Source organism: Schistocerca piceifrons, chromosome 3 (assembly GCF_021461385.2).
Source record: "Schistocerca piceifrons isolate TAMUIC-IGC-003096 chromosome 3, iqSchPice1.1, whole genome shotgun sequence".
NCBI classification, from domain to species: Eukaryota; Metazoa; Arthropoda; class Insecta; order Orthoptera; family Acrididae; genus Schistocerca; species Schistocerca piceifrons.
This window is the reverse complement of record NC_060140.1, coordinates 645264442-645285933: the sequence shown is the minus strand read 5'-3', so window position 1 is coordinate 645285933 and position 21492 is coordinate 645264442.

The following is a 21492-nucleotide window of genomic DNA, read 5'->3' as shown; positions in this document are numbered from 1 at the left end:
TATCCCATTTTCTTTTATAAGTGACTAGAGCTCTAAACGCGGCGAATCCAATGTTTAAAGTTTTGACACGAGCCCACTCTTACTGTTTAAAGGAATTTTAACGACATTTTACTTTAATTGATAGTTTATAGTAATTTCGTCCCGCTGCCTACCAGAGGGACGTTCGATGTATAAATGGTACTGTGAACAAATCCAGGTCAAATGTAGTTCTGACATAATTTTTCGCAAATGAAAAAGTAGTTTTTGTTGGAAGCGTTTGGCAGTCAATTGAGAAATGTGGGTAAAATACGATACGAACATGGGTTGGCAGACCGCTGATTTGAAATCCCGCCACGTTTTGCCAACAGTCACGTGGTTTATGTCGGAGCCACACCAGCACAGCAAGGCCACAAAGCCTGCAGCGCACAAGGAACAAACGCCATGGGGTCAGCGGAACTTTCATTCGTCAGTGCCTTGTACCGTGGTAGCGATGCATTTGTGAATACACGTTCATAAGACCTTTTTTCTTCTGTTTCCAATCAGGAATGCGTCCTTGCAGTTTGTTGGTTTTAATAATGTTCACCCTGTATAAAAAAAACTGCCTGTTATCAAATTTGTGATTTACTTTCTTACAAGTAACAAATTTGTGTAAGCGCTAATAGTAAAGAGCAATTTTCCAGTTATTTAACGGAAGAAAAAAAACACTGATGACAGCGCAATTTCAGCGAAACATGTCTGCGTGTTCTGTTCTGGCAGAGCGGTTCTAGGCGTTTCAGTCTGGAACCGCGCGACCGCTACGGTCGCAGGTTCGAATCCTGCCTCGGGCATGGAATTCTGTGATGTCCTTGTGTTCGTTAGGTTTAAGTAGTACTAAGTTCTAGGGGACTTATGAGCTCAGCTGTTAAGTCCCATAGTCCTCAGAGCCATTTGAACCAGTTTTTTGTTCTAAAAAATTTAAAGATTTTATGGAGAAATATACGGTCAGTAACAAACGTCCATGCTCACGGTGGTACAGCATTGTCGTAGCCTGTGTAGCCTGTGTGTGTTGCTGTGCAGGGATAAGGAGAGTGACTGCTGCTGCGCATTATCTGTACTAAACAATGAAAATAATTTTATCTGATAAACTAAAAAACACCACTTTTTCTACAAGGACTGACAAGACGATCAATATGTCGTGAATTAAGAATGATAAAATTATTGTCAGGACTGTTAAGAGAACATTATTATAACATCTGCCAAAAGTCCAAATAAAAAAAACATATCCACAACAATTGTACAAGGAAAGGAAGATGGAGTTGGTAAATAGTAACAGCGATATTCTCGATACCTTCAGGTGAAACCTGATAAACGATATTTCGTTTTAAAGATCATCGCTACACCAGACTGTCTAATATTGCTTTAGAAGTGAAATGTTTTAGCACTTCACCTCTTTAAATAGTCATAATAGAACATTTATAACTGTTACTGGATTTGTAGAGTAGTACTGTGAGCAATGTCTTTTGTTGCTCATTTTCATTTTCTCTTTTAATTACTCCCTTTACTTACACCACAGTTTGTGTTCTTTATCCCTAAGAAATGTCTATTCTTTCCTGTTTCTTTTATTTCTGAATACACATACAGCGACCCCAGATTAGGTGTGTCATGATTCCACCCATTCATGATAAGAATGTTTACAACAATGAGATCCTGATATACAGTTAAACTGGAGAGCTCATTTATAAAATAGCTTGTTCTGCATTGTCGTTAGGTTTCGTCTAGGATAAATGTTCACGTCTCATTATACCTAATTTGCCAGAGTGGAGTATGCTGTCAATCGTTATAGGACACAAGTTAGAGGACAATGTTATTGCACGACAAGGTGTGAGTTTGTCTACGGTCGCTGTAAAAGTTTGAAGCTCTCCTCTATGAGATGGTGGTAAACGCACTACTGTATTTGTATTTAGTATCTGTGAAAAATTCATGAAATAGTCCAAGCACTTATTCTCATTCAGGGGAGAAAAGGTGGCAAAGAAACGAATGTGAGCAGTTTTTCGATAGTGTTCCTGTATTGCAATGCCTGGAGGTGAGCCTGGGTAGAAATATCAACATGCAAATTACACCCACCGTTTCAACACAGATGCGGCTTACTTTATATTTTCAAACAATATATATTACTATTTCCGCTGATCCATCTTGGACAGAGGGCATAGGCTGGTTAAGTAATTGTCAATATGAATGGAATTCTCCAACATCCGTGTAAATGAGACATTACTTTATTTTGAAGATTACCAGTTTCGGCAATCCACTGTCCCATCTTCTGTCCCCATATGCATCTCTCCAAACGAACGATAATGTCACATAGTGCCATATATCCCTGCATGTCATGAATTCACAACATACAGGGATTTGTGGCATCTTAGTTGCTATCAAGCCTTCGAATGAAGCACTAGTGAACGATTGAATTCACGACATCCGGGGATTTATTGCGGTATATGACATTCTTGTTTATTTGGAGAGATGCATATGGGGCCTGAAGTTGGCATCGTGGAATGCCGAAACTGGTAGCCCTGAAACTAAAATAATATCTCAGTTACACGGCTGTTGGAAAATTTCATTTATATTGATAAAATATATGACTTTCCGAATACTTAACCATCTGAGCCTCTCGTTTTCAAAAAATTTAATACAAGGTGATACCGTGACGTTGGTAAAAACTTTTAGTGATGATGGAGAAGGATAAACGTATCAGTTTGAGCAAAGGGGCCTAGTCCGAGAACGACCGAGCCGAAAATTAAAAACGAAAATCGATCTGATACCTCAGACATTAATACATCTACCGGTACTATTGTTGCTAAGACTCTAGGGAGGCAACTTTCAGATACGGAAATATGGACCACAATAAGACAATAAGTACAGTAAATATGAACTCTAAAATGCAGGCCTTAAAAGTTTTAAGCGCTTGATCAGTATAAGAAACATGTATCGCAGTAGCAACGATGTACAAGTGCTAAAAGCACTTGATGTGTACATTTAGAGAACTTGTTTAATGGGCTTTGTTTTGATCCATACTGCGTGCTCCAGAAGTACGGAAACCAAAGGATTTGCAATAGAAGAGATTTCTGTCGTTGTATCGAAGTTGAAGAAGTATTCATAGTTGTTATGGTACGTATTATAGAGCCCATGTTTATCTGAAATATTTTTCTTGTTTTGGTCCATAATACCAGCTCTGAAAGTTGCCTACCCTACAGTCTTAATTACAATAGGTATTAGAACAGTTTTCGTTTATAACTTTCGATTTGCTCGTTTTCTGACCAGAGCCTCGTATCTGTAATCGATACATTTATCCGTCATCCCCGAAAATCTATATCTCATTACAGAATCAGGTTGTACATTTCGTCCCTCTTACATACATTTAATCATACCTACACATCGTGATTAACAAGGTTCCCTAGCAACAGCAGTACAGCATAGTCAATGACTACACGTCGTCTCTAAACGTTCCTTCACAATGATATGGTGATTGTTTATCGCAATGTATCAACTGTCACATTAAAAATGCGAAACAAGGGTTAGCGCCTTGTATCGATAAATAGCTGATGGCAAGACTTGATTGACAGCGAAGACAGGTTAGATTAACAAGAAGGATGTTTGGAGCCGGGCCTGACAATATACGATAAGAGAAACTAATGTGAACACGTTGATTCCCTTTAACTCATTATAATATCTGACTAGTGTTCCTTAGTTTTTATTATCAATGTTCTAAGTGGTTTGATGCGGCCAGTATCAAAGTCCTCCATTGTTACAGTCTCTTCATCTCGTAGGAGCATATGAATCCAACGTTCTTAATTCTTTACTGGATATCTTCCAGTCTCCGTCTTACCCAATAATTTTTTTACTCTCTGCAGCTCCCTCTGGTACAACGAATTCTATTTGTGGTACGTTAACACACATAACTTACAATCAGCCTGTTCCTTCTTCTTGTCATTGTCTTCTGCATGATCCTTTCCTCGCCGATTCAGTGGAGAACCTCCTCGTTTACTATCTTATCAGCTTACCTAATTCATAAAATCCTTCAACGGTACTGCTTCTGAAACGCTTCTGTTTTCTTCATTTCCATAATTCCCACACTCGATGCAACACTTCCATGGATAAAAATTTATTGCAGGAAGTCGAAACTAACAAAAAAATGTCTAAATGTCTCTGAGCACTATGGGACTTAACATCTGAGATCATCAGTCCCCAAGAACTTAGTCCGCAGCTCGTGGTCGTGCGGTAGCGTTCTCGCTTCCCACGCCCGGGTTCCCGGGTTAGATTCCCGGCGGGGTCAGGGATTTCCTCTGCCTCGTGATGACTGGGTGTTGTGTGATGTCCTTAGGTTAGTTAGGTTTAAGTAGTTCTAAGTTCTAGGGGACTGATGACCATAGATGTTAAGTCCCATAGTACTCAGAACCATTTAGAGCCCAAGAACTTATAACTATTTAAACCTAACGACAGCACACACGTCCATGCCCGAGGCAGGATTCGAACCTGCGACCTTAGCGGTCGCGCGGTTCCAGACTGAAGCACCTAGAACCGCTCGGCCGCAGTGGGCCGGCTCTAAACTAACAACTAGATCAGTTGTTCTCAACTTTCCCGTATCACCTGATTGCAGTCAGATATTCGCTGATTACCTCCTCCCACCTCCCACCCTCCACCAAAATAATCAGCGTCAGCGATTAACTGAACTTTAGAAAGCGAAATAAATTTCTTTGACAACATTGATTTTTAAAATGACGGAAGACAAATATTTAGTTTTTCAAATCGTTGTACTAAACCACGAACTAATGAGTCAATGACAGAAATGGAACTGCTCATTTATAAAAGTTTTCGATACAATTACGAAGCAATTCGAAGAACACCGCGAGTGATAACTGCAATATTTTTCTCAGGAAAGAAAGCTTACTTTCACTATTGAGGGTACAAGCTTGACAAGAAACATGCTTCGTCTAAGCAGCTCCTGTTCCTAGTGACACACCCAAGCTAAAACACAAGCTGATTACTGTTCGTAAATCACGTGAGAGATGAACATTTTACTTGTGATGACGTAGATATTGTGATCACACTGACAGAACTCGTTTTCTGTGCGAGGAGTTTCACTATTATTACATTATTATTACTATTAGTGACAGTGGTACGTGTTATTATTACTATTGTTATTGCTGTTATCATTACTAAAGCCTAAAGTCTTGCTCGTGCTTGTGGAAGTCGGACAGTAGGGAGCAGATACCTCCACACATGAGTCGCTTTTCTAGCATGACAGGGGTGCTTTTGCAATGCAACAGTTCTTAAGTGTTAACAGCTGTGGCTGAAACGTGTTAGCATCTTCAGGACTTAAATCATACATAGTCGATACAGTACATTTTGGAAACAAGCCGCTATCTTATGTGAATACTCAGTCTTCTATTAAATTTTGTAAATTTAATGTGTTTAATTATTATTGTGAATGGTGGTGAGAGTGCAATGTAATATATTAAATGAAAATTGTTTTCCTATTAACTGGGTAAATCGTAGTGAGGGAATTGTGTCATTAGAAAGCGAATGACTCATAGTCTCAGGGGGATTTGTAAACGGCATGAGGCCAGTTTATGGTTTTGAGAAAACAAGAAATATTTTACGATAATTCGTTATTTAAAGAGCGACTTGTTTTGATATTTGTAGGGCCTATAATTTTCTTCGTTTAATAAATTAGTCGTACAAGTTATGAATGTGTGATTGGTCCAATGTAAAAGAGGTGAGACTGAGCGGTTTAATTCTGATATCGGATTGGCTGTGGTGTATCTCAGCTATCAGAAGAAAATACACTCCTGGAAATTGAAATAAGAACACCGTGAATTCATTGTCCCAGGAAGGGGAAACTTTATTGACACATTCCTGGGGTCAGATACATCACATGATCACACTGACAGAACCACAGGCACATAGACACAGGCAACAGAGCATGCACAATGTCGGCACTAGTACAGTGTATATCCACCTTTCACAGCAATGCAGGCTGCTATTTTCCCATGGAGACGATCGTAGAGATGCTGGATGTAGTCCTGTGGAACGGCTTGCCATGCCATTTCCACCTGGCGCCTCAGTTGGACCAGCGTTCGTGCTAAACGTGCAGACCGCGTGAGAAGACGCTTCATCCAGTCCCAAACATGCTCAATGGGGGACAGATCCGGAGATCTTGCTGGTCACGGTAGTTGACTTACACCTTCTAGAGCACGTTGGGTGGCACGGGATACATGCGGACGTGCATTGTCCTGTTGGAACAGCAAGTTCCCTTGCCGGTCTAGGAATGGTAGAACGATGGGCTCGATGACGGTTTGGATGTCCCCTCGACGATCACCAGTGGTGTACGGCCAGTGTAGGAGATCGCTCCCCACACCATGATGCCGGGTGTTGGCCCTGTGTGCCTCGGTCGTATGCAGTCCTGATTGTGGCGCTCACCTGCACGGCGCCAAACACGCATACGACCATCATTGGCACCAAGGCAGAAGCGACTCTCATCGCTGAAGACGACACGTCTCCATTCGTCCCTCCATTCACGCCTTTCGTGACACCACTGGAGGCGGGCTGCACGATGTTGGGGCGTGAGCGGAAGACGGCCTAACGGTGTGCGGGACCGTAGCCCAGCTTCATGGAGACGGTTGCGAATGGTCCTCGCCGATACCCCAGGAGCAACAGTGTCCCTAATTTGCTGGGAAGTGGCGGTGCGGTCCCCTACGGCACTGCGTAGGATCCTACGGTCTTGGCGTGCATCCGTGCGTCGCTGCGGTCCGGTCCCAGGTCGACGGGCACGTGCACCTTCCGCCGACCACTGGCGACTACATCGATGTACTGTGGAGACCTCACGCCCCACGTGTTGAGCAATTCGGCGGTACGTCCACCCGGCCTCCCGCATGCCCACTATACGCCCTCGCTCAAAGTCCGTCAACTGCACATACGGTTCACGTCCACGTTGTCGCGGCATGCTACCAGTGTTAAAGACTGCGATGGAGCTCCGTATGCCACGGCAAACTGGCTGACACTGACGGCGGCGGTGCACAAATGCTGCGCAGCTAACGCCATTCGACGGCCAACACCGCGGTTCCTGGTGTGTCCGCTGTGCCGTGCGTGTGATCATTGCTTGTACAGCCCTCTCGCAGTGTCCGGAGCAAGTATGGTGGGTCTGACACACCGGTGTCAATGTGTTCTTTTTTCCATTTCCAGGAGCGTACGTTCGCGTGTTTTCGTGGGATAAAGCAGTTCTTTGTGAACCCTGACGCATGCATTAGGAACACTGAATAGATGTGGTACTTTCGCGGAATAATGTGGTAAACTTGCCCTTGGAGTGCCGCTTAGTGAATGAGAACGAGTGAGGAGAGCGAACGCGCGAAATTCAGAATTTCATGTGTAAACCGTAACTTCTTAATTGACTATTTTAAGTCCGCTTGGAGTACTGAGAACATCAGGACCAAGAACTAGAGGTTAAAGAGATTCGAATTGTGAAAAAATTGTCACAGATAATCAGGATGGAATCTCTTCGGTAATAGGGTATGTTGACTGCCATAAGGTGGCTATTACGAATGACGGTGATTGCCGTTTAATTTATTGTGCCAGTCACACGAGTGGATGATTCATTGAGTAATGATGTTTCAGTTGATGATGTACCTCAATTACTTCCGGTTGTTGGGAATAAATGGAACAAAGTTGTTCAACAAATGTAGCTTTTGGAGCTAGTTTAAATTTTGACATTAATCATTAGTCCGATTTGAGTAATACTCATTTATTTCATATCACAGCACGTAATGTAAATGAAAAGGAAAGTGTAGAAGCAGATGCCAGATCGATTCTGATTCCTGTTTAAAACAGAAAGCAGGAATAGTCTTCTGAAAAACGAAGCGTAGCATACATGCAAGAAATGCGTGCTGCACTGATGGGCAAACCAACAACTTCACTGATGCTAACAAAGTTATAATTAAGTAGATAAAAATATGAAGCAGCAGACGAGTTATCTCGACAGGATTCTTAAACAGACTGTTAATCCTGAGAAGACAATCAATTCAAAGTTTGGGGAGCTTAAAAAGCAGTCTAGTTGCATTAACGGTTTAGCTGCTGAGCTTAAAAATTTTAATCTGAAATTAATCTGAAATTGGAAATCCAGGCAAGAGAGTTAAGAGATTGTGGAAGAAAGATTTCCGTTGTTTGGCAGTGAGCTTGACGAAAGAGTTTCTCAGTTTCAGAAAACTGTTAGAAAGCATCAGAAATTTTGAAAATTCTGTTAAGAGAGACTATTAAAAAGATAGCTATTTGCAGAAAGCAAAGAACGGATCAGTTAAATAGGCTATTGTACCATCAGATATTAATTTTTCATAGAGTTACAATGTAAATGATGCGCCTGTGCACCTACTCTGAATCTACTCACAATATTTTGCTGTATCGTTCGTTAATACCTCATGTCTACAAGATGAATGTAAACGCTACGTTAATTTCATTCGTACGCTATTTGTGTTCTTCTGATGTTTCGAAAAATCTTGTTGGCGCCATCTTCCGTGGGTTATCTTGATACAGAGGAGTCGACGACACACGGTTAGTGGACGTTAATAAACGAACACTCATTGATTCGGTCATTCGTTCTCTCACAATCACGTCGTACTGCCTATACCAGTCGGACACAAGCCCCCTCGACTTACTGAATTTGATGGTGGTTTTAATATCTTATTCTCGTTGAACTGGACATGGAACGTGGCGTGATTTAGTCGTACGTATTGCGTACGTATTGCAGTCACCATCTGGTGAAGCCTACCCCAATTAAAAATTATTTTCAATTTGTGTCAAATCTCAGAAATTTTTGTTTTAAAATATATTTACCGTGCAGTGATGCGTCATCCTGACGTCGTAAGCACGGTCAAAATAAATAATTTGTATTGGATTAAGCTGTGTCTTGTTTTAAGTTTCATGTGCCGATAGAAAAGCAAAATATAAGCTGTAGCTTAACAACTCATGTTTCGGCATTTTTCTAGTAACTGTGTTAATTTCCATTATGTAATTAATAGTTGTTGTTGGGTTAAGATGTGAAACACGTCTGCTCTTTGATCTGTGCCACGACAGGATGACACATTATTCATTCTGGTGTTCAGTTTTGCCCTGCAGGCATCAATCTTGTCTTTTCTGCTTCACATTATTACAAATACGCGTAGTATTAAGTAATCGGCACTTTGCCATTATGCAGTTAAGTTTCATTTGCATTCCGAATATCAACAGTCGAATGCCGAAGTACTCTGTATTTCAAAACATGGATATCGGTGATGAAACAGAAACACAAGCGCATGTCGAAGGCTGTAGTGTTGGCCACCGAGTAACGGGGTGCACGGAATCAGAAAAGGACGTTTCCGATACTGAAGTAGCAAATGTTAACAATTTTTTTTAGTCAGAGGAAGTACAAGCGGGAACGAGTAACGTAACTGCTCAAATTGTGCAACCAACTGCATCATTCCGCGACTCATATCAGAGACGATACTGATATGTTGACTGTTAATATTACGAAACAAAGTGCCGATCTGACAAAAAAATTTGTAAAGAAACAGGTGTAAAATTGGCTGAACAAAGGACTGAATTAGATACAAACTTTGAGAACTTAACCAAAAACATGCGCGAGAGTTTTGATAGTGTGGTGACGCATCTGAACGATCAGATATATGCTAATCTCACCCACATATAAAACGAAATCACGAGTATCAGGAGGCTTACGATGTGATTTCTAAACTAGTTGAAAAGTTGTCTGATGATGTCAGGGAACTGAAAGATACACAGTTATTCAGACAAGAGTGTAAAATTTGAAGCATAGTTTAACGATCTCTCCACTGAGCAAGATCGTAAGATACAGGAAAATCTTACTGCTGGGAGTGAACAATTTAATTTAGTGCTTACGAGTGGATTGCATAACATAACACTCATAAAAATGGTACATGATAAACTCGTCGAACACTGCCTGGCGTTCAAGCAATGGAAAATCCAGGATGGAATGTAACAATATTATGGAAAGGAAAGTAGAAAGAAAACCTCAGCGAAGAAAAATTCAGGATGGAATGTAACAATATTGACATACTTCAGAAAGCGAAGAAGGAAATACGCGCCCCAGTGCAAGCTGTCTGCGAAAGTATTCTCAGAACCGGGGACGTCGGGCGCACCACTTCGCAACGAAGTCGCCAAGATACAAAACATACGAGGGTTGGAACTTCAGTAGTGGCAACTATTTATTTACAGCTCGTACAAAATAGATACGTGTTTTAAAATTTTACTGACTTTCAGAGTAGTAAACAGTTTTGTGAATAACCCGTTGCCAGCGATGTGGAAGTCATACGATATTCTTAGTAGTGCCAGTTGTGTTGACAGCAACAGCCGAACAATGTTCTATTTAAGGACAGTCCGAGCAAGCGTTCTTGGCCACGTATTGGTCGCCGAATATACTAGCCTACCTGTATCTGGAACTATTCAGTCCTGAGACTTACCATCCCAAACGAGAGCCTCCGAAAGTGTTTCGAAAGGTACATTTATGAAACCTTGTATTCAGGCAAGCCCATCGCACGAGAGGATGTTATACTTAAAGGAAAGTTACCTGTGTATGTATGTGAAAAATTGGTTCACGCGCCGGATGATAACATTGACGGTTTTTTTTATCTGTCGTTGATGCACTGAATCTTATCCAGACTGACATGTGGCGCACCAAAGATAACGGTTAAAGGAAAGTTACCTGTGTATGTATGTGAAAAATTGGTTCACGCGCCGGAAGATAACATTGACGGTTTTTTTTATCTGTCGTTGATGCACTGAATCTTATCCAGACTGACATGCGGCGCACCAAAGATAACGGTGGCGCACCAACAGTGCATTGTGGCAACCACTACAGCAATGCAAGTAACAGCGCTCTTCGAAACGGTGTGAGCCCACCGCCTCAAGCTGCGTAGAGTGTATGGTAAACATAAATCACGAAGTGCGTAACGGCGCTTGATTCCAGCGCGAGAACTGGAACAATCGATTCCACCTTGGTTATGAGAATGGTCGGAATGATCAGCGTGCAGGGCAATGGTCATCCGGACAGAACCACGACACCCAGTGGCAGCACAACTGTGTACAGCGTAATAACCTTCCGGATGGTAACAACGGCTGCAATCGGTCTGTTTCCGATATGAGATCACCGACAGGATAGTCGCAACCTAAGCGGTATGAGACAATACAGGTAGTGGAGAGCGTGGATGAGCGATCGCCACTCTCTAGTAATACGTCAGATTAAACGTACTCTCGTTGCACTCCTTGATCGTGGGAGCGGTAATTAATGGGGACAACAGTTCTAATCGTAGTCAAAGTATTCGTGATGAGCTTAACAGTTAGTCGATATTATGTAATGAAATTTTGGTAGATACGGTACAAGCAGCAGTACACGGTGGTAGTCGAAGGCATTCCAGTCACCATAGTGACAGATACTGGCGCTAATATGTGATGGGTGCACTTTTCCTGAAAAGAATTTCAGAGGAAACAAGGATTGTGACGTTACCGTTAGAGAACTGTTTTGTATCAAGAGCTATTGGCGCCCGCACACCAAGAGTAGAGAAGCAGGTTTTAATTGAATTTGGGGTCGGAGCCGATGGGTGCACGTTTTGTGTATTTAAGGGTCTAGCCATAACTTGCTTGGTGAGGATGGATTTGCCAAGACGGAGGAATGCGAGTGTCAACCTTCAACATGTACCCTATTTATTGATGAGAAAGAGGTAAAATTAAAATTGCTTTGTACCAGGGAACGTTAGGGCAGATTCTGCTAGTACCGTCAATTACATGAGTTTCTGTACATGTGCTGGAGGCAGAAAATCATTTTCCCAATTGTAGTTCAGAACCAGTGCCCGTTAATGTGGATGGCAATCTACCTGATACAATCAAAATTGATGCCAAGGCTCGGGAGTCTGAATGCCTTCACGAACAGCAAAAGAATGAACTAAAGATGATGTATTACTGTTTTTGTGTAAGAAACCTGGTATTGTGAAATATACTTTAATCACACTGTTGCTCCCCCTGACACTAACTGTAATCACACTTAATGCCATCCCGTGGAGGAAATGAAGTGGAAAAACAGGAAATACGCAGGATGAACGCGGGAGACGTCACTGAGAATTCGTTTTCTCCTTATTTTAGTCCGTTAGTAGCTATAAAGGTAAAGGGAGGAGGTGGCAAGCGTTGAGCCATGGACGCACGATACGTAAGCAAAATTATCGTGCCTCTCAGAACACGTCATGAAGTTCTAGAAAAGTTATTACAAAAGTTTTCTGGGATAAAATTCCTTATGACACTCGATTACCGATCGTCGAACTGCCAGAGTCCATTGTAAAAGAATTCTAGAATGTATTCTGCTTTTGTGTTTAATAGGCGGTCGTATCACTGTAAAGTAATTGCGTGTGGCCTGAACGGTGGTTCTGGCGTGTCCATTACATCCATTGACACTGCACTCAGGGCAGGTTTGCTATTCAAAGTTGCGGTCTAGACTGACGATCTGTTCATAGCCCAACACTCATGGGAAGTGCGCTTACAGCTATTGGGGCTAGTTTTGCAACGATTTTAAGACTCAGGAGTGACCACTAATTTTGTAAACAACAAGTCAAGTTTTTAGGACATACCATATCTCCGTCAGACACTGAGTTCAGTCCGTGTAAGATATAAGCAGTAGACAGATGTCCTCCGCGAACATCCAGAAAACAGTTGAAAGAGTTTCTGGGCACGACATTTTTCTTTAGATGGTTCATTTCAAATCAGCTTTTAAACAACCCAGATTCACGGGCTTTTGCAAAGAAAAATGCTCCCTCATCTGGTATCCTCAGTGCCAGGAAGCTTTTTACTAAATTAAGGATGCGCTGATCTACGCTGAGCTATGGGCCAATTGGTACGGAGAAGAATTTTTGTGTCGGCTCAGATGCGTCGTACACAGCATTCGGATACAGTTTGTTTCAGACAGCAGATATTGCTGGCAGAATGGAAGTTTGCGTCATCAGTGTCATTAGCAGATATTTGACAGACTGAGAGGTCATACTCGGCTACTGACCTAGTGGCACTCGCTGTGATGTAATTATTTTTATCAGTGGTCGGCGTGTCAAAGTTTTCTGCGACCAAAAAGCCTAAGGCTTAGTTTTAACTTACCGGCTGCTCCACCATAAATTAAAGCAGTAAGTATTGTTTCTGCAAGGATTTAATTTTAAAACTGTCTTTAGCAAATGAAAAGAAAATGTTCTCGCTGATGCACTATCCCGGCTACACTCTGATCTGCACAAGTTCAGTAAACTTGTGGAACGGGTGACGGATTACGAAGTGTTGTTAATGAAAGATCCTCTTCACCGACATTGTTATTTCGAAATATGCACGAACATGCAGGCATCACAGGATGCGAGTCCTAAGTGGTCTAAGGTTAAGCCTGTTTTAGCGCTTCAAACAAATCACAAGCTGAGCCAGTATTACTCTTGCATTATAATGTATTGTTCCATAGGGCCAATATTGCTAATGAGTTTTGATGCGTATGTGTACCTCGTGCTAACTAGGATTACCAGATCCGGAATACGCACATGACCTGAGCGTATTGTGGAACAGATAAATGTGAACAGAAATTTGCCACCTACTGCTACTTGCTGAATCTGCACATGCGCGTGCATCGTTTGTTGAAAGCGTGCGTTGTCTGTCAAAAATTTAACTCATGAACATGCCATTGCATCCGATTCTTCCGACCAATTCTGAAGATGGTAGATACATGATTTATTCTCAAAACATGTCAGATTATTAGCAACAAAGTCGACGCCCGCCCGACCTGTAAAAAAACAGATTAAAGAATGGCTACTTGCATCGCTTCGGAAATTCGAATACAGTTTTGTACAATAATGCTGCGAGTTTTACCGAGCGACTTTGGCGCTCAAGTCTTCGTGAACATGACATCATGTGAATATTGCCGGCCGCGGTGGCCGAGAGGTTCTAGGCGCTTCAGTCCGGAACCGCGCGACTGCTACGGTCGCAGGTTCGAATCCTGCCTCGGGCATGGATGTGTGTGATGTCCTTAGGTTAGCTAGGTTTAAGTAGTTCTAAGTTCTAGGGGACTGATGACCTCAGATGTTAAGTCCCATAGTGTTCAGAGCCATCAAGCGAATTTTAATTTCACTTTCCCATTAAGAAAGTAACTGTATAGAGGGAATTTACAAGGAATTAAGCCGTTTTGCTCGACCCCATTCTCAATATAAACAATAAATGGTTCAAATGGCTCTGAGCACTAAGGGACTTAACATTTGAGGTCATCAGTCCCCTAGAACTTAGAACTACTTAAACCTAACTAACCTAAGGATATCACACACATCCATGCCCGAAGCAGGATTCGAACCTGCGACCGCAGCGGTAGCGTGGCTCCAGACTGAAGCGCAAAGAACCCCTCGGCCACAGCCGCCGGCTCCACATAAGGAAACAATGTGAAAATTTTCCTATTACATTGTGGCAAGGTGGTACAGAAACCGGTTTAAAAGTGTTTAAGAACAAAAATAGACTCAGTTGCGAAATTATTTAATGTCAGTTCAGTGACGCGTTTCAGCATTTTAGGATATCATCAGATTGAGCAGAGTAGCCGGATACGTGACCCATCAGTCGTAAAACCAAATATTATGTAAAATAGACACCAAGAAAGCCGGATACATAATCCAGGTATTATGGAAAATCTAAACCATGTGGTGGACGTTGAGCACACGAGCCGGCTTCGTCGTGGCAGTGCAAGAAAGGACCAGGTGCACACTGCACAATGTCTGTATCCAACCACTCTGCACAACCTGGTCATGTCCTAAAAGAATGAAACGCGTCGTTCAATTGGCATTAAATAATTTCGCAATCGAGTCTGTTTTCGTTCTGAAACAAACGAAGTGGGTTGATTTTGTCACTTTCTTTGAGGAAATTGCCAATTATCTTCCACATCTTTCCACAGGGCACACACCAAACTGGATTCTATTACGGTAGAGAGAATTGAGTGGGTGGCTCCACTTCCACTCACCCCAAGGCTTGCAATCTCGTGGGAAGAAAAACCACGCCAAGCTTTTATTTCTTTGAATGCCAGCACCGTGTCACGAAAGAGAGTGCCTGATAAAAAGCTGGGCTGAACACAGTCATTTGACCTAGACGAGATGGTGCTACTTAGGTCTGATCCGAAACCATCTCTTCTAAAGAAACGGAACAAGAAGTGGCAGCTATTATATACTGGCCCGTACTGTACTGTGAAAATTCTCCACAATGGGTATTTTCTCTTGGCGTATCCGAATTGGTGTAAAGGGCATTATCACCACATAGGTCTAAGAAAATTTATAAACTAGAGACTTGTCTTCTTATTGCATTGGTTATCTATGTACTTGCTTTATTTGCTATGTACTTTATATTGTATTTGTATATGTGTATGTCAATGTAAGTACACTACTCGCCATTAAAATTGCTACACCACGAAGATGACGTGTTACAGACGCGAAATTTAACCGACAGGAAGAAGATACTGTGATAGGCAAACGATCAGCTGTTCAGAGCATTCACAGAAGGCTGGCGCCGGTGGCGACACCTATAATGTGCTGACATGAGGAAAGTTTCCAACCGATTTCTCATACACAAACAGCAGTTGTCCGGCGTTGCCTGGTAAAAAGCTGTTGTGATGCCCATTGTAAGGAGGATAAATGCGTACCATCACGTTTCCGACTTTGACAAAGGTCGGATTGTAGCCTATTGTGATTGCGATTTATCGTATCGCGACATTGCTGATCGCGTTGGTCGAAATCCAATGACTGTTAGCAGAATATGGAATCGGTGGGTTCAGGAGGCTAATACGGAACGCCGTGCTGGATCCCAACGGCCTCGTACCACTAGCTGACGAGATAACAGGCATCTTGTCCGCGTGGCTGTAACGTATCGTGGAGCCATGTCCCGATCCCTGAGTCAACAGATGGGGACGTTTGCAAGACAACATCTGCACGAACAGTTCGACGACGTTTGCAGCAGCATGGAATATCACCTCGGAGACCATGGCTGTGGTTACCCTTGACGCTGCATCACAGACAGGATCGCCTGCGATGGTGTGCTCAACGACGAACTTGGTGCACGAATGTTAAAACGTCACTTCTTCGGATGAATCCAGTTTCTGTTTACAGCATCATGATGGTCGCATCCGTGTTTGGCGACATCACGGCGAACCCACATTGGAAGCGTGTATTCGTCATCGCCATACTGGTGTGTTACCCGCCATGATGGTATGGATACCATTGGTTACACGTCTCGGTCACCTCTTGCTCGCATTGACGGCACTTTGAAAAGTGGACGTTGCATTTCAGATGTGTTACTACCCATGGCTCCACCCTTTATTCGATCCCTGCAAAACCCTACATTTCAGCAGGATAATGCACGACCGCATGTTGCAGGTCCTGTACAAGCCTTTCTGGATACAGAAAATGTTCGACTGCTGCCCTGGCCAGCACATTCTCCAGATCTCTCACTAACTGAAAACGTCTGGTCAATGGTGACCGACGAACTGGCTCTTCACAATACGCCAGTCACTACTGTTGATGAACTGTGGTATCGTGTTGAAGGTTCATGGGTAGCTGTACCTGTACACTCCATCCAAGCTCTGGTTGACCCAATTCCCAGGCGTATCAAGGCCAGAGGTGGTTGTTCTGGGTACTGATTCCTCAGGATCTATGCACCAATATTGCGTGAAAATGTAATCACATGTCAGTTCTAGTATAATATATTTGTCCAATGAATACCCGTTCATGATCTGCATTTCTTCTTGGTGTAGCAATTTTAATGGCCAGTAGAGTATATAACAGCGCGTGACGGCTTGTCAAATAATCCTTCACTGACAGGCTTGTCGCTTAGACGTACTGAATGTAAATGAGGCTTGTGCTAGGGGCGAACTATTCGCTTAAACGATGCCAGACTTCATGATAATCTGTTATGTACTAGAATTCTGATTCAAGTTTTGAGGATTGCGTCCTGTACACATCAGTTAGCGTCCAAACGAATTATAGTAATGTAAGTGAGTGTGACCCAATAGTTAATATTTTTTTCTTGCCATTAGTCTCGTATGTTCTTTTATGTAAGTATTAATCTGGAATTTAACGATTGAGGAATTGGTTCCTCCCTTTCATTGTGTCACTACTCAGTAAAATTTCATTTAATTACTTATATGAGGACGACTTTGGGTACTTGAAGCACGTCCCGTAATGACTTTAATAACCAGTCGTTGTATGGACTATTCCTTGTAGCACACATGGACTTAGCGTCGGTCGCTCCTCTTCTGTTTTCTATGAGATACGGATTATTATAATTGGACTGTATATAGTACTTTTAAGATTGATTAGGAAAACACTTCAGTAGAAGTAGTTTTTAGTGACTAATTATTTAACTAGAATTAAGTTCTTCGATTTTTGTGTTGGTTTAAATGTATTGTACGAAATTTTATTTTCAAGTGTATTTCTGTTAATGCTTTGTATGTATGTATGTATATTTTGTCGAAGTCCTGAACAAAATGTGAAACTTAAATTACTGGTAAATGTTTAAAGTGCGTCATGTAACGTTACCTTCTGGCGAATTGCCATGTTGCCATTCGCATTCATGAGACTTGTTTTCTTGACTATGGTCGTTTTGCTTTTTTTCTCCACTGTACTGGTTTAGGAGGCTTTATGTCCCCACCTTTAATGCGTATTTTCTTATTTGTTAGATCATGGGCCATTTGAAGGTGTCTGATTGGTGAATTCCAGACTTGGAAAAGAATGCCGAATTTTACCTATTCTTTGTAATTGACGTTCGTTAGTTACTTGTCAGATGATTAATTGTAACTGACTATGATATTACGTATGAGCATCTTGGAAAGACTACTACCACTTCCTGGGACTAGAATGCAAACGTCTAGAGCACCTTTCATTTATAGACAGTCGCGTGAGCAGCAATAGAGGATAGACATTTTGCAAAGTGAATAAACAAGCTGACGTTTCGACGAAGCAACACTTTCTCATCTCTAGGTGGGATCAATAAAGCTGAAACAGAAGAACTTGTACAGTAGTGGTGTTTACTCAGTTTACTCACCCTTGCCCAGCCCCTATAGGGTACTGCTGAATTGTGACTCCTTGGACTCTGTAATCCTATATTCCTGCAGGTAGGGCACTTCTCACAAACATTTTCGCAAATGAAACACACTTGTGACAAGCTTGAAAGCTTCTGGAACTTATGTGTCACGTGCCCACATGTGGTAGCCAATGATCTCAGACTCTGCTGTGAACTCGATTGTTCACATATCGTGTGCATTTTTAAACTCTCAAACTTTCCGCGAGGGTGGTTAAAATGTATGTGTATGCCATTTATGGATACTCAATGATTCTGTGTGGCGTCACTTTAATATGAATGTGAGTTTAAGAGATCTTATTTCTCTGTCAGGCAACGTTGTATATTTAGGTGTAAATGTTTTGAATGCTACTAACAGTTGAGCCAGCGTACAAGCTGTACAATACAACTTACAGACATTGTATGCAAAAAACAAGTCCCTAATGCAGCAGATCGTGACTGACGGTTTGTACTGAATGTTTGTATAGATCAAGACTGTGTTTACTGAGAGAGCCATCATTTCAGATCATTGTTTTGCCAGCACTGCGTGAATGAATCTTTATTAAGCCCTGATGCTGTGATTTAATTTTGTTTAATGAATCCTGTAGACGGCTGGGCAAACAGTCGGCCACAGTTCAGAGTCTTCCAATGCACGCCTCTGCACTTACTGCATGTTGCCTCCGCATACTCCAGCTACAGTGACGGTGGAGGAGGACATTCTGCCTGTAGTCATCAGCCAAAGGAAGGGGCGGCTTGCATTCTTCCTTCTTCACACCTCTCACTCCAGACGTTTCTCCGTAGGTGAGCAGAACATATAAGCAACGAGTCTACATTAGGTTCATATCACCTTAGCAAATTCTTATAGACCACTAATCCAATTGACTATGAATCTAGTTTGGAATTGTATACATTCATTTTCTATGAAGCTTTCAGTACCAATCAACATGAGAAGTCTTCGAGTTTTCGTTGCTTTTGTATAATTTCACCACATTTGAACACATCAGCCGTCATCCACTGTCAGAAAACTACGAGTCGCCTTTGAGTTTATATAAATGAACTTTTCTTTTAAAAAATTGTAATTCATCTATGAAAGATATCGAGTTTAATTGTGTTTTGATAAGTACTACATTTTCTTAGATAATTGTGATCATCGATCCATCAAGATAGCGAGTATTCTTACCAGTGTGTCGATCCAACTTTCTAAAAATAGTTGTGATCTGAATCACAACTAATACATAATTCATTCTATACAGACTAAAGGTATGAAATTATTGAAATCAACCACACTATGATGAATGCACAACAGAGCAAGTTGTTGTTCGTCATTTGTTGAAGCACTCTGAATTTATGTGAAAATTTTTATCAATTGAATTTGCGTTTGCTCCATATATCCCTATGTAACCTGTAAAGATACAAGTAATTAAAAAACAGGAAATAAATCCTAATTTTCTGTATCAGTCGCAATATGTGTAAATAATGATTAATTTTGTTGTGTGAATCTACTGTCTGTAAGACTTTCAGAGTTGCTTCCTGTACATGTGGAATTAACCATTAGTATTATGTAAAAGAAGTATTCTGTAAAATGAAAACTATGTAAGTTATTGTACCAAAGCTCTTACGGTAACGTTGGCCGAAGACTTGAAGATATTCGGTTTTTCATATACCTTCAAGCCTTCTAGGGAGGGGATGTACTATTACAGTTCGTTCTCCACAATTTGCAAGTATGATTTTTTCATACAATAACTATGTGAACGACGCATCTGTGCACTTACTCTGAACTTTCTTACTTATTTTGTTGTATATATCATCAGTACCTCATGGCTACAACAGAAAGGTAAAAGCTGGACTAATTTCGTTCGTTCGCTATTTCTGTTCTTTTTTTTTTTTTTTTTTTTTTTTCATCGGTCTTCTAACTGGTTTAATGCGGACCGTCACGAATTCTTCCTCAGTTATTTGCTGGACGTATTCCAGTGTCTGTCTTATTCTATAGTATTTGCCCTCTGCAGCTCCCTCCAGTACCATGGAAGTTATTCCCTGATGTCTTAACAGATGTCATATCATCCTGCTCTCCTTTTCAGTGTTTTCTACATATTCATTTCCTCTCCGGTTCTGTGAAGAACTTCCTCATTCCTTCCAACCAATTTTTAACATTCGTCTCTAGCATCTAGTCCTTCGATTCTTTTTCATTCCGTTTTTCCAACAGGCCATATTTCACTACCATACAATGTTGTGCTCCAAACGCACATTCTCAGACATTTCAAGCTGTAATTAAGGCCTATGTCTGATACTAGTAGACTTCTCTTGTTCTTCTAATATTTCGAAAAAACTTGTTACAGTTGTTTTTCGTCTGTTATCTGGTGTAACCTACCACAACTGTTCTGCTGCGTTGTTATACGTATTCCTCTGAAAATCTCATAAGTTTCCTTAATAAAGTCCACCCCCCCTCCCCCCATGAACCATGGACCTTGCCGTCTGTGTGGAGGCTTGCGTGCCTCAGAGATACAGATAGCCGTACCGTAGGTGCAACCACAACGGAGGGGTATCTGTTGAGAGGCCAGACAAACGTGTGGTTCCTGAAGAGGGTAAACAGCCCCACAGCCTTTTAAGTAGTTGCGGGGGCAACAGTCTGCATGATTGACTGATCTGGCCTTCTAACACTAACCAAAACAGCCTTGCTGTGCTGGTACTGCAAACGGCTGAGTGCAAGGGGAAACTACAGCTGTAATTTGTGTGTGTGTGTGTGTGTGTGTGTGTGTGTGTGTGTTAAATCTTATGGACCAAACTGCTAAGGTCATCAGTCCCTTACACACTACTTAACCCAAATTATCCTAAGGACAAACATACACACCCATGCCCGAGGTAGGACTCGAACCTCCGCCGGGATCAGCAACATAGTCCACGACTGCAGCGCCTGAGACCGCTCGGTTAATCCCGCGCGGCCCGTAATTTTTCCCGAGGGCATGCAGCTTTACTGTGTGGTTAAATGATGATGGCGTCCTCTTGGATAAAATATTCTGGAGGTAAAATAGTCCCCCATTCGGATCTTCGGTCGGGGACTACTCAAGAGGACGTCGTTATCAGGAGAAAGAAAACTGTCGTTGTACGAACCGGAGCTTGTAATGTCAGGTCCCTTAATCGGACAGGTAGGTTAGAAAATTTAAAATGGGAAATGGACAGGTTGAAGTTAGATTTAGTGGGAATTAGCAAAGTTCGGTGGCAGGAGGAACAAGACTTTTGGTCAGGTGAATACAGGGTTATAAATACAAAATCAAACAGGGGTAGTGCAGCAGTAGGTTTAATAATGAATAAAAAATAGGACTGCGGGTAAGCTACTACAAAAAGCATAGGGAACGCCTTATTGTGGCCAAGATAGACACGAAGCCCTCGCCT